Raw genomic sequence first — 17,680 nt, 5'->3', positions numbered from 1 at the left:
ATAAAATTATTATTACAGAAAATAATCTTGTAGAGATTAGAGAATAAATGATGTTACATTAGTATTTGCATGTATCTGCTTTAATGTTAACTTTTTCTTCTGTTATGTTTGTCTTTTGTTTATAGGTCAAGTGGTCTGCCAAAGATCACACAGTTAGAAACTAAATGCACAGAAACTTCTGACTCTGATGTCAGTACTTTCCACAACCTTGCAATCATCTTTCACCATCTGTTCCTGTATACTTTTAAAGTATAATTCAAGGTCTAAAAAAATTGAGGTCTAGAAGTTCAGCTGCAAAAGAAGCTATTGTTTAAAAGGAAAAATGTCTTTCGTGTGCAAAATTTTATTTTGCACAAAAGTAGCCATGATTCTCCCAAATGTTTTCTTTTTTTCCAAATGTAAATTAATGCCTGTGAGACCTTCTAGACAGCATCCCTATAAACTGGAGGCCCCTCTGGAATGGTCTTCAGTGAGCACATAGAAGAGCTTGTTAGAAGCTAGAGCAGAATCAGGACAATTCGGGGTTTAGTACCCCATCCCTATAGGCTCAAGGGTAAGATGAGACCCACACAGGGCTCTAAGAGTTAACTGCAGTGTTTGGGAGAGACCCATAGCAGACACTTGAAGATGTATTGTATTGCGTGTCTGCGTGGTCAATTCCATCCCATCGTAAATAGACCCTCAGCATTGTCACAGAGTGTTCCATTATGCTGTTAATGACAGTATCAGGTGGAGATATTTTATATACCAATGAAGGCATAGGTTGTTTCAAACCTTTCCATTTTCTTCCCAGTCTAACTCAACCCTTAAGTGATGAGTCATACCAATACTATGAAGTACATGTTACCACTCTCTGCTTCCAAGGACAGGCATTTATGGGTTTTTCCTCCCACATGGGGAGGGAACATAAAAATACAATGTCAACACAAACACTTGATATTTATTATGAAAGCATGGTGAACCAAGGTGCATGTTTAACTTTAGCTTTAATTTAATTTAGACATTCCAGTCTAGCTAGCATGGGCCCTCCACAAACAGTTCCGAACATTTTCTGCTCTTAACCTTTGAAGAGGCTGTATAACTGAGCCTGAACAATTTGGCTTGTTTGTTTACTAATTTGTAAAAGAATGAACTCAAAATGTCAGATGTGTGAAAAGTGAAATATTTTAATAACGTATTAATAATTGAATGGATAACACAACTCTGCCATCTTCACTGGATTATTTTTCAACTCAATCCTAGCACCTGTGCTCAATTCTGACATGCAGGAAAGGCTGTGGAAAGCTCAGAGAAACTTGGCGTATGTTCTTGCTTTGGCATCATTTAGTATATTTAAACCCAGTGGTGTACCCTGAGGCAGACAATGTTTTCGCCACGGGGTTTTAAATATATTAAAAGACATATTCCAGCAGCATACCAGAATGCAGCCCTGCTGGGCTGTCCCTGGATTTCGCAGCGTCTCTGGAATGTCTGGGCAGCCTATTCTGGCGCTGTCCTTGGGCAGGCAGCCCTCCTTTCCCCTCCTCCCATGACAGAATTCACATTCTCTTTACTTCATATGGTCCATTAGTTCAGTAGACACATTGGCTGTTATTTATTTTCTCTGTTTGTGAGTTGACTTTTTTTTTTTTAATTTTTGAACTTCCCTTTAGGAGTGTATTTTAAAACCAGAATCAGTCAGGATTTCTCCTTTAGCAATTTAAGAAACTGACTCTCCTATTTTTAGAATAGTGCATGCAAACAGAAATCAAAATGTATTGCTACCAGGGAAAATTAAATGATATTAACTTACAAAATGTGAAATGGGCAAAATATTCATGAATAGAAAGTAGAAGTGAGCCAATCCCTTGTTTGTTTTTCCAAAATATAAGGGAGGAAAAAGCTAGCCTCCATTTTTACCTCAAAGAAATAACAAAATAGAGCAAAACAGATCCAGACTGAAGCAATTCAAGTCCTGGCAAAACTGTTCTCTCTAGATCAGCAATAAGGTAGGAACATGAGGTCTTGATGACATTATAACTTCACTTACTAATAATTACATGAAAATAGGAATTATTCAATATAGTATTCAAGTCACAGGTTTTTTTATTTGGGGGAAAAATACACTAGATCCTCTTTTCATACCTTATGCCAAAAAATGTGTAGTTAGATCAAGGAGTTAAATACCTAAGCATCAAGCCATCAATGAAAAAATAGAGTTGCATATATCGGGTTCTATTCATCAAGCAGAATATCCCTTCTAAATGAGGAATAACTTTAATAATTTAATAATTTTAAGAGCAATGATGGAAAGTAGCAGCATGTTTAACAACATTAAAATGTTTAAACTTTCTATGAGACTATAAACAAAAGCAAAAGACCAAGTAGAAGCTGGAAAAAGATTGCAACAAATATGGTAAGTGGTAAATATCCTAACCAAATAAAGGCCTCATATCAAACAGATCAATAGGCAAAAAATATAAACACATAACTCTAAAAAGAAGGAATAGCTAATTGACAGGCAAAAATACATTTTGCCTCAACTGTCTGCAATTTAATATAATAACCAATGCTATTTTGCCTAATTCAAGTAGTGTACATTATTTTAAATTAATGATTATAAGCAATTCTGGTCAAGACACAGCAAGATATTCATGATGGTGAGTGTGTAAAATTTTAATTTTCTAGAACTAGTTCCATCATACATAATCTGAAAAGTGGTGGTATTCTTTATTTAACATGATTGTATCCTTGTGATGTTGTTTAATGTAGATCCACTGGTTAATCAGATCCAGGTTCAGATTTTTTCCTGTTTAGTCAAGGGCACTGCCTATGTGCTGCTGTGCACTGCATTGTGTATCACTTCAAGAGGCACCGCATCTTTGGCTGTCTCATTCTTAGGAATGCCAAGTACCAGGGAGTAAACCACTTCTTTACACGGGGGATGTAACTCTGTTTCTTTTTGATAAATATAAAATAATCAAAATCATATTAAAAGTATCTTAGAAAGAAACCACAAAGTAAGTTCTATTGGTAAAATATGGGAGTGTTTTTCCTAATGTATGTTGTTAAAAAAACACTATTTTTAATGTTGAGCATGGGGTTGGTCATACATGCTTTTTGAATACTTCAACTTGCAAAGTGGTTGATTAAAATTTGGTACAATGAGAATGCCACCCAGAGAAGTCTTCTTTCAACATTCTACACCACATGGAAGAACCATCATCAAGATGGGTGAAGCCAAGACGCTTCTAAAAGCAGTACTAAATGTATTGGATTTTGATCTGTTTATCAGGCCAGGAATTTTCCAATTCCAAAATCTTCCACTCAGACTATGCATGTATTCTGTTTAGCCTCATTTACTCTCTGTAGTGGGAGTTCTGGCTCCTAGATAACCCTCTCCAATCTTTGTACTACATGAAAAAGCTCTTTGGCTCTGCTTAGAGTTGCTGAATGGGACACATCCGTACATGAATATGTAAGGTTTTAATAGATTCCATTTCTGGGAAAAGGGCACTATCCCTCATCATATTGTAAGCTCCATGGTCTTAGGCATGATTTTAAAAGTGTTAATAAAGATGCATGTATATACAGATGGCCGAGAAACACATGGAAAGATGTTCAACATCACTCATTATTAGAGAGATGCAAATCAAAACCACTATGAGGTACCACCTTACACCAGCCAGAATGGCCATCATCAAAAAGTCTACAAACAATAAGTGCTGGAGAGGGTGTGGAGAAAAAGGAACCCTAGTACACTGTTGGTGGGATTATAAATTGGTGCAACCACTGTGGAAAGCAGTATGGAGATTCCTCAGAAAACTAAACATAGAACTACCATTTGATCCAGCAATCCCACTCTTGGGCATCTACCCAGAGAAAACCACAACTCGCAAAAACACATGTACTCCAATGTTCATTGCAGCACTATTTACAATAGCCAAGTCATGGAAACAACCTAAATGTCCATCGACAGAGGAGTGGATCAACAAGATGTGGTACATATATACAATGGAATATTAGCCATTAAAAAGAACAAAATACCAGCATTTTTTGCAACATGGATAGACCTAGAAACTATCATGCTAAGTGAAGTCAGCTATACAATGAGACATCAACATCAAATGCTTTCACTGACAGGTGGAATCTGAAAAAAGGACGGACTGAAATTCTTTGCAGAACAGATGCTGACTCACAGACTTTAAAAAACTTATGGTTTCCAAAGGAGACAGTTTAGGGGGTGGGGGGATGTACTTGGGCTGTGGGATGGAAATCCTGTAAAATGGGATTGTTATGATCATTATACAACTACAGATGTGATAAATTCATTTGAGTAATTAAAAAATAAAAATAAAAAGATGCATGTATACCATCAAAGAGAGTACAACTACGAGATAACAACTTTAGGACTACCATGCTGCACAGATTTCACACATTGAATTATGGCACTTGCAAGGGTCAACAGAAGTTTACCCTGTGGCTGATTGGCATATGGTGCATGGAATTTGGGGAAAATCAAATTATTTTATTGTACAAGATTACTAAAACATAGTAAGAAATATCATGTTGTCTATAAAAGCTTGTTTTGAAAATTTGAGGTTATAACCTCAGACTTTAGAGTCCTCCCCCAACACTCTCCTTCCTGTCCTTCCCCTCCCAGCACCGTATGTTGGAAAAGCAGAAAGTCTCATGAGCCTGGTCATTAGCATTCCATGGGAAGACCCTTTTCCTTCTGTAGGGGTATAATGAAAACATCCTGAGATTATACTTACAGTTAAATTTAAACAAAATATTTTCTTACCTGAACAAAATTAGCCTGTTTGAAAAATAAACTATTTATTAAAATTAACCTATTTATTTGAAAATAACTTCTCCATTTGGAACCTCATAGCTTTTTTTTTTTGCTTTTTAGGGCTGCACCCCTGGCATATGGAAGTTCCAGACTAGGGGTCGAATCAGAGCTGCTGCTACTGGCCTGTGGCACAGCCACGTGGGATTCAAGCTGTGTCTGAGACCTAAACCACAGCTCAGGGCAACGCCGGATCCCTGATGCACTGAGTGAGGCCAGGGATCAAACCCACATCCTCATGAATACTAGTCAGATTTGTTTCCACTGTAGCACAACAGGAACTTCTGGAGTCTCATGGCTTTTTATAACAGACTTTTTTAAATAAATTATAAATTTTTTCTGAAGTTTGAATTATCACACCTTAGAAATGGTGATTCGATATAATACCAAAAATCCCATCTGAATTTTTTTTATAAAACCTGATAAGCTCACTCACTCAAAAACTCAACTGGAAAATCAAACATACAACAGTGTTCAGGAAATTTTTTAGAGCAATAGGGAAAATTTTGACTTTCTAGAGAGCAAAAGATATTACAAAGAGATACAAATTAAGATCCTAGGGTACTTTAGAGCAGTCAAATCCATAGAGACAGGTAAGTAGAATCACGGTTGCCAGGGGCAGGGGAAGTAGGGAACGGGAAGTAATGGTCGCATAACAATGAGAATGTGATTAGTGGCACTGAACTGTCCACTGCAAAAGGGTAAACATGGTAAATTTTATGTTACCTGTATTTTATACAATTAAAATTTTTTTTAAATATTAGCAACAATCATGTAGTACTATCATAGGGAAATTATGTAATGAAAATATTAGGCCATGTGTACAGTAGCCTTCATACGGCTTGCCCCAATCTTCCACAAACACTTTGAACATCATTGGATATACTGGGCCAGGAAAGGCTAGGTAGCAGATTATTTTTTCAGCCTGGCATAGCTTGAGAAGCACTCCATTTCTCTAGGCCTCACTCAAAGCTGGCAAGCTTTTGCTTCTCCAAAGATGTCCTATAAAGTATTGTATCTCTGGCAAGCCTGTAGCGGGGCACAAAATGAAGAGACTTGTCTTTCATCCTAGAGCAAGCATCCATCCTAACTCAGACTAGTGGACTCCCAGAAACTTTACTAATAGTAGTTTTCTGATTTTTCTTGGGATGTACCTCCCACCTTTAGCATGCCTATGTCTTGTCAAGTCAGCCAGGGTACCTGTTCCTGGCTGAACAGGCCCTCTTAGCATGATGACATCAGTGCAGAGGACCGGGATGGTATCCTGTGGGTGAGATGACCAAGATTTCTAAGTGCAAAACTGAAGCACAAAACCATGAAGCTGATAAAAGTCCAAGGCAAGATATTGAAAGTATTCTACAATCCCTGCCATATAGAAGCAAGCTTCTTCTGGTGTCACTGTTTCTTGAGATGAAGAAAGAAGCACTTGCCAAATTGATAATCCCTATCAGGGGCCATGAAGGACACAACATCTGTAAAAGTAGGTGCAGTTAAAGTCATTGTCATTCCATTCTCCAAGTTCTTCTAAACTGTGCACCAGATGCAGTGTCAGGTAAATTGCAGATATGATAGAAACCTTTCAAGTTTTTGACATTAGCACTAATTGCTGCCAATTTTTCCAGGGATGCAGTATTACTCTTTGATTTGGTAAAAAAAAAAAAAAAAAAAAAAAAAAAAAAAAAAAAAAAAAGGCAGGGGGAGGTCTGGGTTTTTCAACTATAATCGCTCTCACTCCATGGATCAGGGTGAAGATTCTGTCAATTTCTATCGAGTTCAACTACACTCAGGAACTTGGGAAATAATTACCAAGTAGACTCAAAATATCTTACCTCAGAGTTTCTTTAATTCCATGATTTAAATAAAACAGAAATTTACCAGTTTCTCCCATTCTTTTATCCTCTCTCTATATGTCTGTGAGGGTAATTCTAAGGGATAATTCCTAAAAGTGGGATCAGTGAGTCAACGGGAAAATACTAATTTCCATCTCCAAAACAAGTGACTTAACAATCAGCTTGGTAAAAATGCATATCTTGTTTTAACCTTTATTTTCTTAATTTTTAGAGACACAAAGAGCTCTGTCCAGCCCCCCCCCCTTGCCCACCCCAGACATCTCTGAACATCCTTAAGGTCTATGTCCCAATGAGCCTCCTATGAGATGGATTCACATCAAAGCATCATTTATCCCCTTGCCTACTAGAAGCCTCCACCCTTGCTGATGAACAAAGACAGCTGGCAAGCTCTTGGTATTTCCCCTTTCTCAGCTCTCAGTTACTTAGTCAATGGCCACCAGTCTCTTTGGGCAAGGCTTGGAGTAAGATTCTCAGTTCACCCTCTTAGTACCATTGATGGGTTCTTCTGCAGGGGTTCCCCAACTTCCCCTCCTTGCTGGATCTGTGAATTGATTCAGATCTTGGAATCAGCAATGGGCCAGGATTCTACATAATGGTTGCTTAAGACAAGGATCCATTTACTGAACCCAGACTGGGTTTTATTGTTGTTGTTGTATTCATCAAGGAGAACCTGAATTGGGTGCCCACTTTATGATTGATCAGATGGGAATAGTTAAGTAACTAAGATGCACCATACCATGGAATACTAGTTAAAAGAAATGAGGTGTATCTAAATGGACAGACATGTAAAATTTCCTAAATTTACTGGAGTGAAAAAAAATTGAAGACAATATTCAGAATGTTACCATCTATATAAAACACAGAGACCAAAAAACTATATATATTTTTGTATGTACATATCTGTATGTAAACACATAGATAAAGTTCTATCTGGGAGGATCCATACCAAATTGGTAATAGTAGTTACATCTGCAGAGAGATGGGGGCTTGGAGGGAACTGTGAGTGGTAAAGGGAGGATTTGATTTTTTTTTTTAAACCTCTTACGCTTGAATTTTTTGCCAAAAGTGTTTTCAGGTATAATTCATATAAAATTAAGAAACAATAATACTTTTAAATGCAGAAGCTGAAGAAAGGTGATGGTAAGAATGTACCTCTCAAGTCTTCTTCCCCTGTGCCCTCAGCAAGTTATTTTCCACTGTGCTACAAATATTTTGGGCAATGGCTCTGCCATATCCCTGGATCCTGCTGACACCTAATTACACAGTATAATGTAACATCATACCTTTTTTTTTTTTCTTGTGATGTGTTTTGTCACCTTTTCATGGTGGAAAGTTCTCAACTTCTGTATCCCACACAGCATCTATAACATGTTCGGGACGAGCTCAGTGAAGACTTATCAAGCAAATAAAGCCGCATGCAATTCTTTCCTTAAAGCACAAGCTCCTTCCCCCTCTTCTACTGCTATGGCAAATCTATCAAAATCCAATTAATTCTTCAAAATTTGTTCAAATGTCATGTCTTCTGGGAAGCTTCCGCACTCACATTTCTTCAATTACAATTTACTGTGCTTTTCCTTATAACACTTTTAAACACACATTCTCATACCTATAACAATTATTTCATTATAATCACTGTATTTGTATTTGTACCTTCTAGACTATGTTCCTAGAGGACAGGAAACCAAGTGCTACTGGTTCTCATTATAACACAGTTCTTTATCCCTGCCAAAGCCGTGGATCAGCAGGTACTCAATAAGTGTGCTGAACTGAAAAGAAACTAAAAGGATGGGAGAGGCTGTTAGACATTTTTCTACCCATGAATCTGCTTTTACATAATCCTGCATGGAGTGATCAATGGTAATTCAGCCACTGAGACAACCTCCCACACAATACTTACTCTTCGTCTCTCAAAAAGAAACCGCTCCTCCAGATGGGGCTGTGATCCTATTATTCAAGCCCAGCCATGCTCCCTTTCTCTACCAGACTCTGCACATGCTGATGCCCATAATTCTCAATGCTAACTTTCTAACAGTGAATTTGCTGCATCAGAGAGATTTTCCATTCTCACCAGCACTGTGTATTATCTGCCTTTGCCCATCGGCTTCATCAAATATGGCATCTTTTTAAGTTGCATGTCTTTGATTTTGAGTGCTCCATCTTCTCTCCCTCCCCTGTCTTCCTCAGCCACATATCTTTAGCTGTCCCTAGAGACAAAACTTTACTACTTTTAATATTTTCTCATATTAACCTAATAAAATAAATATTCACATGTCTTCAATCATCCAGGAACATGCTTATTCACTTAGGGAGAGATCAGAGTCAGATCAAGGAAGGCCTGCCTCCAACTTATGGGCCATTTGCCCAAAAGCTCAAGGACACCTGGGGTAATTACGTGGGTAGTTCAGTACATCTCCAACTCACTCTTTAGATCTCACCTCAGTTCCTTAGGTAAGCCTTTCTAACCCCTAGATGAGCTCAGACTGCCCTATTTTTAGCTCTATTAACTATTAAAGTATGTTACACTTATTTTATTAACATCTGTAATCTACATGAGGATAGGGGACTGTCTTTTTGGTTCATCATCTGTTATCATCATGCTTAGCACCTAGTAAGAAGTCAAAAATATTCTGTGAAATGAATGAATCAAGGAAAACCATCTATCAGTCATTCTCAATGAGATCCCCTTAGCACAGAGGTTCTCAGCCCTGGCTGCACATTAGAATCACCTGCAAAGTTGTTGTTTTTTTTTTAACAACATCCTTCCCTACCATAGACTTTTTTTTTAAGAGAACTCTATGTTTTTGGAACAGTTTTAAGTTCCAAAAAAATTAAGAGGAAGGAACAGAAATATCCCATACACCATTTCACTTGTATATAAGTAGATATAAATGGATATGGATATACATATGCATCATAATCAAATACATTATTGCTATTATTTAAGCAAACTATCAAATCAATTAAGAATAAGAAAAACAATATTATTTAACGATAGTTTCAAAAGAATAAGAAAAATATACATTTTTATTTTACCTTCACTTAATCCATCTTTGATGTTCTTTCTTTCTTAATGTAGATTGAGTTTTTTAAAATATTTCTTGCAAGGCAGGTCAATGGGCAGCAAATTCCCTCTATTTTGTTGGTCCAAGAAAGCCTTTATTTCTCCTTCATTTTTGAAGGATAATTCCACGGGGTACAGAATTCTAGGTTGGTGGTTTTTTTGCTCAACACTTTAAATATTTCACTCCATTCTCTTCTTGCTAGCATGATTTTTGAGGAGACCTTGGGTGTAGTTCTTATCTTTGATCCACTATAGATAAGGTGTTTTTTCTCCCTCTAGTCCCTTTCAAGTTTGTTTCTTCATCTTTGATTTTCTGTAATTTGAAAAATCATGTGCCCAGGTGTGGTGTGTTTTTTGGCATTTATCTTGCTTGGTGTTCTCTGAGCTTCCTGGATCTGTGGCTTGGTGTCTGACACTAATTTGGGGAAATTCCCAATCACAGTTTCAAATATTTCTTCTGTTCCTGTTTCTTTCTTCTTCTGGTATTCCTATTACATATGTGTTATAACTTTTGTAGTTGCCCACAGCCTTTAGCTATTGTGTTGTTTTTTTCAGTCTTTGTTTTCTTTGCTTTTCATTTTGGAGGGTTTTATTGAGATAGCCTCAAACTCAGAGATTCTTTCCTCAGCTGTGTCCAATCTAGAAGAGAATCCATCAGAGGCTTCATTTCTGGGGCAGTGTTTTCTATCTCTAGCATTTCCTTTTGGTTCTTTCTTAAGCTTTCCGTCTCTCTGCTTACATTGCCCATCTGTTCTTGCATGCTGTTACTCTCTCCATTAGAGCCCCTAGCATATTAATCTTAGTTATTTTAACTTCCCATTCTGATTATTTCAACATTCCTGCCATGTCTGGTTCTGATGCTTGCTCCAACTCTTCAAGGTTTTGCCTTTAAGTATGGTTTGTAATTTTTTCTTGATAGCTAGACATGATGTACCAGGTAGCAGGAACTGCTGTAAATGGGCCTTTAATGATGCTGTGGGGAGGCGTTTTTTTCTTGGGGCCGGGGTGGGGGGTGCGTTCCGAGCCCTATGAGTAGGTCTCAGTCTCTTAACAAGCCTGTGCCTCTGGGCTATGATCTTCACAAGTGTTTCTCATACCCACTCCCACCCCCTTAGGTGGAACAGGCTGGCTAGAGTGGACTGGAGTTGTTTCCCCTTCCTCCAAGTCAGTTAGGTTCTGCTTAACTAGTTTCTCCTGAGGGCCGGTATTAAGAAGAACAGAGTGCTCAGGCATATCTCAAAATGGTCCCTTTTCCCCCTCCCCGAGATGCCAGAGGGGATTTTTCTCTGCTATTTACTGTGGGAACATTATCAAGCTCCTGGAAGTAAACCTCATAATATTGTGGGGTCCCCCATGACTGGGTCTTCAATTTGTTGGTTACAGTTCAGGTTTTACTACCCAGTACTGGTTGCTATAGTTGGTGAGTCTCTGCACATTAGGTTATTATTCTTTGTGTTTGCCTGTGGGTCTCTCCAATCTTGGGGGCAGTGGTTTACCCCATGTCCTCTCTTGTAGGGATCGTAAAGAGTTGTTGGTTTCTCAAGCTATTCAGCTTTTTATTTGTTGTTAGGACAGAGTCTCTGCACATTAGGTTATTATTCTTTGTGTTTGCCTGTGGGTCTCTCCAATCTTGGGGGCAGTGGTTTACCCCATGTCCTCTCTTGTAGGGATGCTAAAGAGTTGTTGGTTTCTCAAGCTATTCAGCTTTTTATTTGTTGTTAGGACAGAGTGATCCTTATAGGCAGAACTAGAAACTGGAAGTCCCATAGGAATCTCAGGGTGCTTCTTAACGGGGTTAAGAAACTGATGACCAGTGCCAATAACCTCTCTGACAGGGAAGGTCATTGGCCACCAGGTGGCACTCAGACAACACCAATTGCTCCAAGAACATGTGGCTGGATTCTCCCTGATTAATAAATTCATCTCTTTCCAGCAAAAAGTTTAGACACACACATTAGTGCTTTGAATAGCAAATACATCAAAGATCATGATGGTTGTATGCACAGTGATTTTAAAATAAAAAATAGCTTTCACTTTGAGATTTGCCCCAGTCCAGGCTATCTCTACCAGCTTTTCTGCTTGCCATTTCCTGAGAAATCTGCCCCTAGGTAGGCTGAGGATGGGTCTTGAGCTTGAAACTGCTTTGTCATATAAAAAACTGGAAGGGGGCCATGGAGGCAGGGTGTTTTATCTGGGTGGCTGCTGCCTTGCCTGCGTGAGGTAACATGAGGTTTTATTCTTCTGCTGCAGAATGGGTTCTGTAGGCTGCACTGTTTTGCTCTAACACAGTGGATGGTGGGAAGTTCTTGGCTAGGAGGGGTTGGAATGGGCAGGTACTAGCCTCAGATCTCTAAGGACAGGTCTGGGAGGCAGCAGCCATCTCTCCTTTGGGCTACCCCCAAGTCAAAGCCCAGCCTTCAATCTTAGTTGCTTGGTCTCAAAGTTTAAGGCAAGTCACTGCTAAGTTTGTCACCTTCAAGAGACAGCTGTATGCCCAAAGGTTTATGTCCCAAATACTAGCTATCGCTTTGCTGGCAGAAGTACTGTCCCTGAATGGCTCATTCTCATATCTTCTGCACCTTCTGTGGGCCAGAACCTAGACTAAAGATTTTAGTATATCCACATATTAACTCCCTAGATTGCGAATACCACTCCACAAAATAGGTATTCCTATTCATTTTACAGATGAGGAAACTTGAGCTCAGTGAAGCTAAGTAATTTGCCTGCAGGCACATGCGTCTTCCGAGTCTGAGGCCATCCATGTAGATAAGTCAGACAGACCTGGAGTCAATTCCCAGTCGCACCACTGAAAGGCTGTACAAACCTGGCACATCTGTCATCTCCTGAGATTCCATTTCTTCATCTGTAGGATGAATTGTTACAGAAATCAAACACTGTACAGGAAAGGTGCTAGTAAATACCTGAACACAGTAGGCACTTCAGAGTCTTTCTGTTCATTCTCCCTTCCTCCCTTATTCTTTCCAGCTGGCGTAAGATGGGTAATCAGATGTGAGCTCTAAAAGGGAGCAAGGTCCACCATTCTGGCTCCTTTGGAGAACTTCCAGCTTTGGGCACTCATTTCTACGTGGTGCCACTCCTCTCCTTTCTCACACATACATCCACCCAGAAGGGAAGAGAAGTCCCAGATGATAAAATTGCTGAGATACTGAAAGAAACACTTGGACCAAAGGAGGAAACTTCTTCCCAGGAAGCTCATGGTTCTTCAGGTGCCTAGAGGAGTTTGAACACCCAGAGGCAGGAGTGGGCTTAGGCTAGCACGAGGTCAGGGTCTTCTCCCTGTTCCACTTGCAAACCCCTAAAAGAATTTCACGCTTTTTAAAAGTTGATCTCAAAAATTTTTGTTATTTCTTGCACATAAAAGGAATTGACATTTTTTAAAGAAAACTTTGACATCATTCTTTTAAACATACACAGTGGAAAATAAACACTATGCAATTTGACTCCCATTGTGTCCTTTTAAAACATATATGAACTCATTTTTAACAGTCAAAAAAAATTATACATAATTCTTTTCCTCCAAGAACTCAGAATTTTACATGAAAATAAAATGTGTATTTCAAAGTTTTTAAAATTGATTACCTTATCACCCCGAGCAACTAAAACATGGGAAAACTGATTTAAATCTTTTAGTTTCATGTGACCACGAAGCTCTAAATGTTATACAAAATTCTAGATTGAATTATCATTGCAATTAATATTGGTATAAAATTAACTAAAACATCATAATTATACATTTTTATATTTCTTAAACAAACTTTTGAGTCACATTAAATATATCATATTTAAACTTTTATTAAATTAGGTGTGTATTTCTTAATGAAATGGCCAGGGTTTTGTTTTTCAATTAGTTCATGTAGCTGTGATATGACTTATTATTAGAATGAGACAGGGTTTAGCATAAATTCTATCCCTCCTTCCATTTCTATATTTGTAAGTAATTAGAAAATATATTTACATATATCAGTGGGTGGATATGGGAGAAATTTTATTATGTAGTATCATTCAATTTTTTAAATAGCCTCAGGTTATATGCCAAAAAAGCATAAGTTAATGCTATGCTATGTCCCTAAAAATATATGCCTAACTAAAACACAAAAAATACAAAGTCTTGCCTTCGATTTATGGTATCCTGGTTAACATTAATAACTAATACCCCAAAGTACCCTTTGGTGCTTCAGAGGCAAAGAAGCATAATGAGAAGGGAAATGGGTAAGGTGCCTTCCTTTTGTAAAGTAAGAGAGAGAGGATTATTAAAGGAAAAGCTTCATCATACAGGGGCTGTGGACACACTAGCAGGCAGACATAGGGGCTTCGTCTTCCCAACTAAGGTGGATGGCAAGCTGGGCGAAGGACATGGACTTGTACTATGTAAAGCAGAAGTAGACAGAAATACCTTTTTTTCTTATACTATGTAAAGCAAAAGTGGACAGAGATACAAGGATAAATAAATAAAACTGTAATTACAATGGAATATTTTAATATACCCATCTAAATAATTAATAGAACAAGCAGAAGAAAAAAAATACATATTTGAATAGCACGACAAGCATCTGCAAAATATATATCCTTCACATCATACCTGGAATACTAACAAAAATTTTCTACACATTAAGGCCATAAGTCAAATCTCAAAAATTTCAAAGTATTGGCTATAATGCAATGAAAATAGGAATCAATACTAAAAACATAATGGAAAAGATATCCGTCCTAGTGACATGTTGAGAGAAAAAGCACAGCTGGTGACTTCAGAGATATCAAAATTGTAACTTCTTCCATTGAATCATATTAGGATGTCCCTGAGTATCTGCCTACCTAGAGTCCCAGAATTCTTAAGTAATGCTCAGTCCAAATCAATAAGAAAAGGAAAGTCCAGAAGAGAAAGGAGCAGTCTTGAGAAAGGAGTTCTCAAAAGAAGATATCCAAAAGGCCAGTAAATATATCCAAAGGTTTAATATCAAGAAAGTGCAAAGTAACACCAAATAAAATACCACAAAACACTGGTCAGACTGGCAAAAAGTGTAATGACTGTCAAACCAAAATGCTGGTGGGGAGGACAACTGGAACAACCACTTCAAATACCAGTTTAGCACTGGCTAGCACACTTGAAGATACCCACAACTGATGACTCAACTCTTCCACTCCCAGGAGACAAGTACACACATTGTTCACTAACGACCCATATCAGAAACAATTCAAAGGTCCATCATTAGTAGAATGGGCAAATGAATTATAGTGGATCCTGTGATAAAATGTAATGCTACAGTCAAATCCATGAATGCCTCTTACAAACATGAAGTTAAAATGAATCCAATTTACTTTTCTGTAAACTCTATTCAACCTAACATACATACGAAAAAATATACCAGTTAATTGTTGTATAGCTCAAGCTCAATGGATTTTCACAAAGTGAACATACTCATGTAACCAGTACCCAAAAAGAAATATATTACCCATCCCCTCCATTAAATGATGTGTTTTTTACTATTATTATTAAAGGAGCGTTGATTTACAATGTTTCATCAAGTTCTGTACAAAAAAGTGACCCAATCATATACATTTCCCTGTGCTGTACAGTAGGATCCCATTGCCCATCCATTCCAGATATAACACTTTGCATCCCAAAACCCCCAAAATACCAATCCCTCCCACTCCCCCTGCCACCAGGAACCGCAAGTCTGCTCTTCTTGGCCATGCTCTGTTTCTATTTGTTTGTTATTTTTTAGATAAGATCACCTGTTCCATATTTTAGATTCCACAAATAAGTGATATCATATGGTATTTGTCTTTTTCTTTCTGGCTTCACTTAGTATGAGAGTCTCTAGCTCTATCCATGTTGCTGCAAATGGCATTAGTTTGCCTTTGTTATGGTTGAGTAATATTCCATTGTATATACGTCCTACAACTTCTTAATCCATTCATCTGTTGATGGACATATAGGTTGTTTCCATATCTTGGCTATTGTGAATAGTGCTGCAATGACCATATTGGTGCATGTATCTTTTTCAGTGAAAGTTTTGTCTGGATATATGCCCAGCAGTATAATTGCTGGATCATACGGTAGATAATGAGTTCCTTTAGAGGAGGTATAACCATGTCTTTTATTGTTTTGCATCCTTTATACAACGCCTGGATGGAGGGTAAGCTCTATAGACTTCGTTGAATGATACAGAGCCCTTTCGATTGGTACCACCAAGCCAAAAAGATGACCTTGGGTACAGGAGACTTTGGTATGTCTGTGTTTTATTTTCCTACCTGTTTAATAATAATGCTTTATATTTTCACTACCTTTGGACTTTACTAGTAACTTTCACATGCTCTATCTCAGTTCACCCTCATAAAATCCTAAAAGTAGACTGAGCAGGTGTTACTTATTGCTCTCTCACAGTGGTTGAAATTGAGTCTCAAAAAAGCCGCAAGTCTTGCCAGTAAGCAGGATACCGGATGGACCAAAATGAGGATGCCCTCGGTCTCCTTTACCTTAATGCATCATTCTTTCTCCTACATGGCACTGAAATGGTCATCTGGGCTCACTGGCCTCCAAGGAGCATCTTCCAGCCCCAACAATGATGCTTTGGGGTCACAGACTCCAAAAAGGAGTTGAATATCTGGGACCAGAGGGAGGCAAATGCAGCAGGGACTGTATTAAACAGTCCTTGATTAAACTGTGCACTCATGGGCTTGGGAAAAGCTCCAGGTACCTTCCTTTTTAGTGTCAGTGTGCTGTATTTTCCTGAATACACATTTGTTTTACTTTTTAAAAATTAAAATATAGTCAATGCACAATATTATGTTGGTTTCAGGTGTACAACACAGTGATTTGACATTTGCATTTGCATATATTATGAAATCACCACAAGTCTTATAACCATCTGTCCTCATACAAAGGTATTATAATATTATTGATGATATTGCTTATACTTTATATTACACACCCATGCCTTTTTTTTTTTTATACCTGGAGGTTTGTACCACTTAATCCCATTCACCTATTTTTTCCCCTACTTTTTCCCCTTGGCCCATCACCCATTTGTTGTTTGTATCTATGAGTCTGTTTTCATTCTGTTTTGTTTGTTGGTTTGGTTTGTTTTTTAGGTCATATGGTATTTGTCTTTGTCTGTCTGACTTATTTCAGTTATCATAATACCCCTAAGTCCAATGGCAATATTTCATTCTTTTTATGGCTGAGTAGTATTTCATTGTGTGTGTGTATATATATATCTCACATCCTCTTTACCCATTCATCTGTTGATGAACACTTATGTTGCTTCCATATCTTGGCTATTGTGAATAGTGCTGCAGTGAACATAGGGGTGCATGTATCTTTTCAAATTGCTGTTTTGGATTTTTTTCCAGAAAAATACCCCGAGTGGAATCGCTGGAATCCACTGGTAGTTCTATTTCTAACTTTTGAGGAACCTCCATACTGTTTTGCACAGTGGCTGCACCAATTTAAATTTCCACCAACAGTGCATGAATTTTCCCTTTTCTCCACATCCTTTCCAATATGTGTTATTTGTTGTTTTTCTGATGATACCCTTTCTGAAAGGTGTGAGATGGTATCTCATTGTTATAAACAAAAATTTTTGACATTTTATTTTTTTGAGTAAAAATTCATGAATAGGATACAATTCTTTTGTATGTAAAGCATACCTCAATAAAGCTGATTTTAAAAAAATGACAGATACTACTAGTGGTTCCTTGGGTAGTATACCACTAGAGCCTTTTCACTGGTTCAACAGTGGCTACATGATGACAGACTTGAACTCCAGGGCAAGATCTATGACAGAAGAACTTTAAATTACTCCTGTGGGGCACAAGAAAATACTTGAACAAATGGAAGTTTACCACTTGCATGAGAAGGATCAATCAATATGTCAAAGATGTCAATTTTCCTCAAGTTAATATGGATTTTTGGTC

Source organism: Sus scrofa, chromosome 1 (genome assembly GCF_000003025.6).
Source record: "Sus scrofa isolate TJ Tabasco breed Duroc chromosome 1, Sscrofa11.1, whole genome shotgun sequence".
In the NCBI taxonomy this organism is placed as follows: domain Eukaryota; kingdom Metazoa; phylum Chordata; class Mammalia; order Artiodactyla; family Suidae; genus Sus; species Sus scrofa.
Note: the sequence above shows the minus strand (reverse complement) of the source record.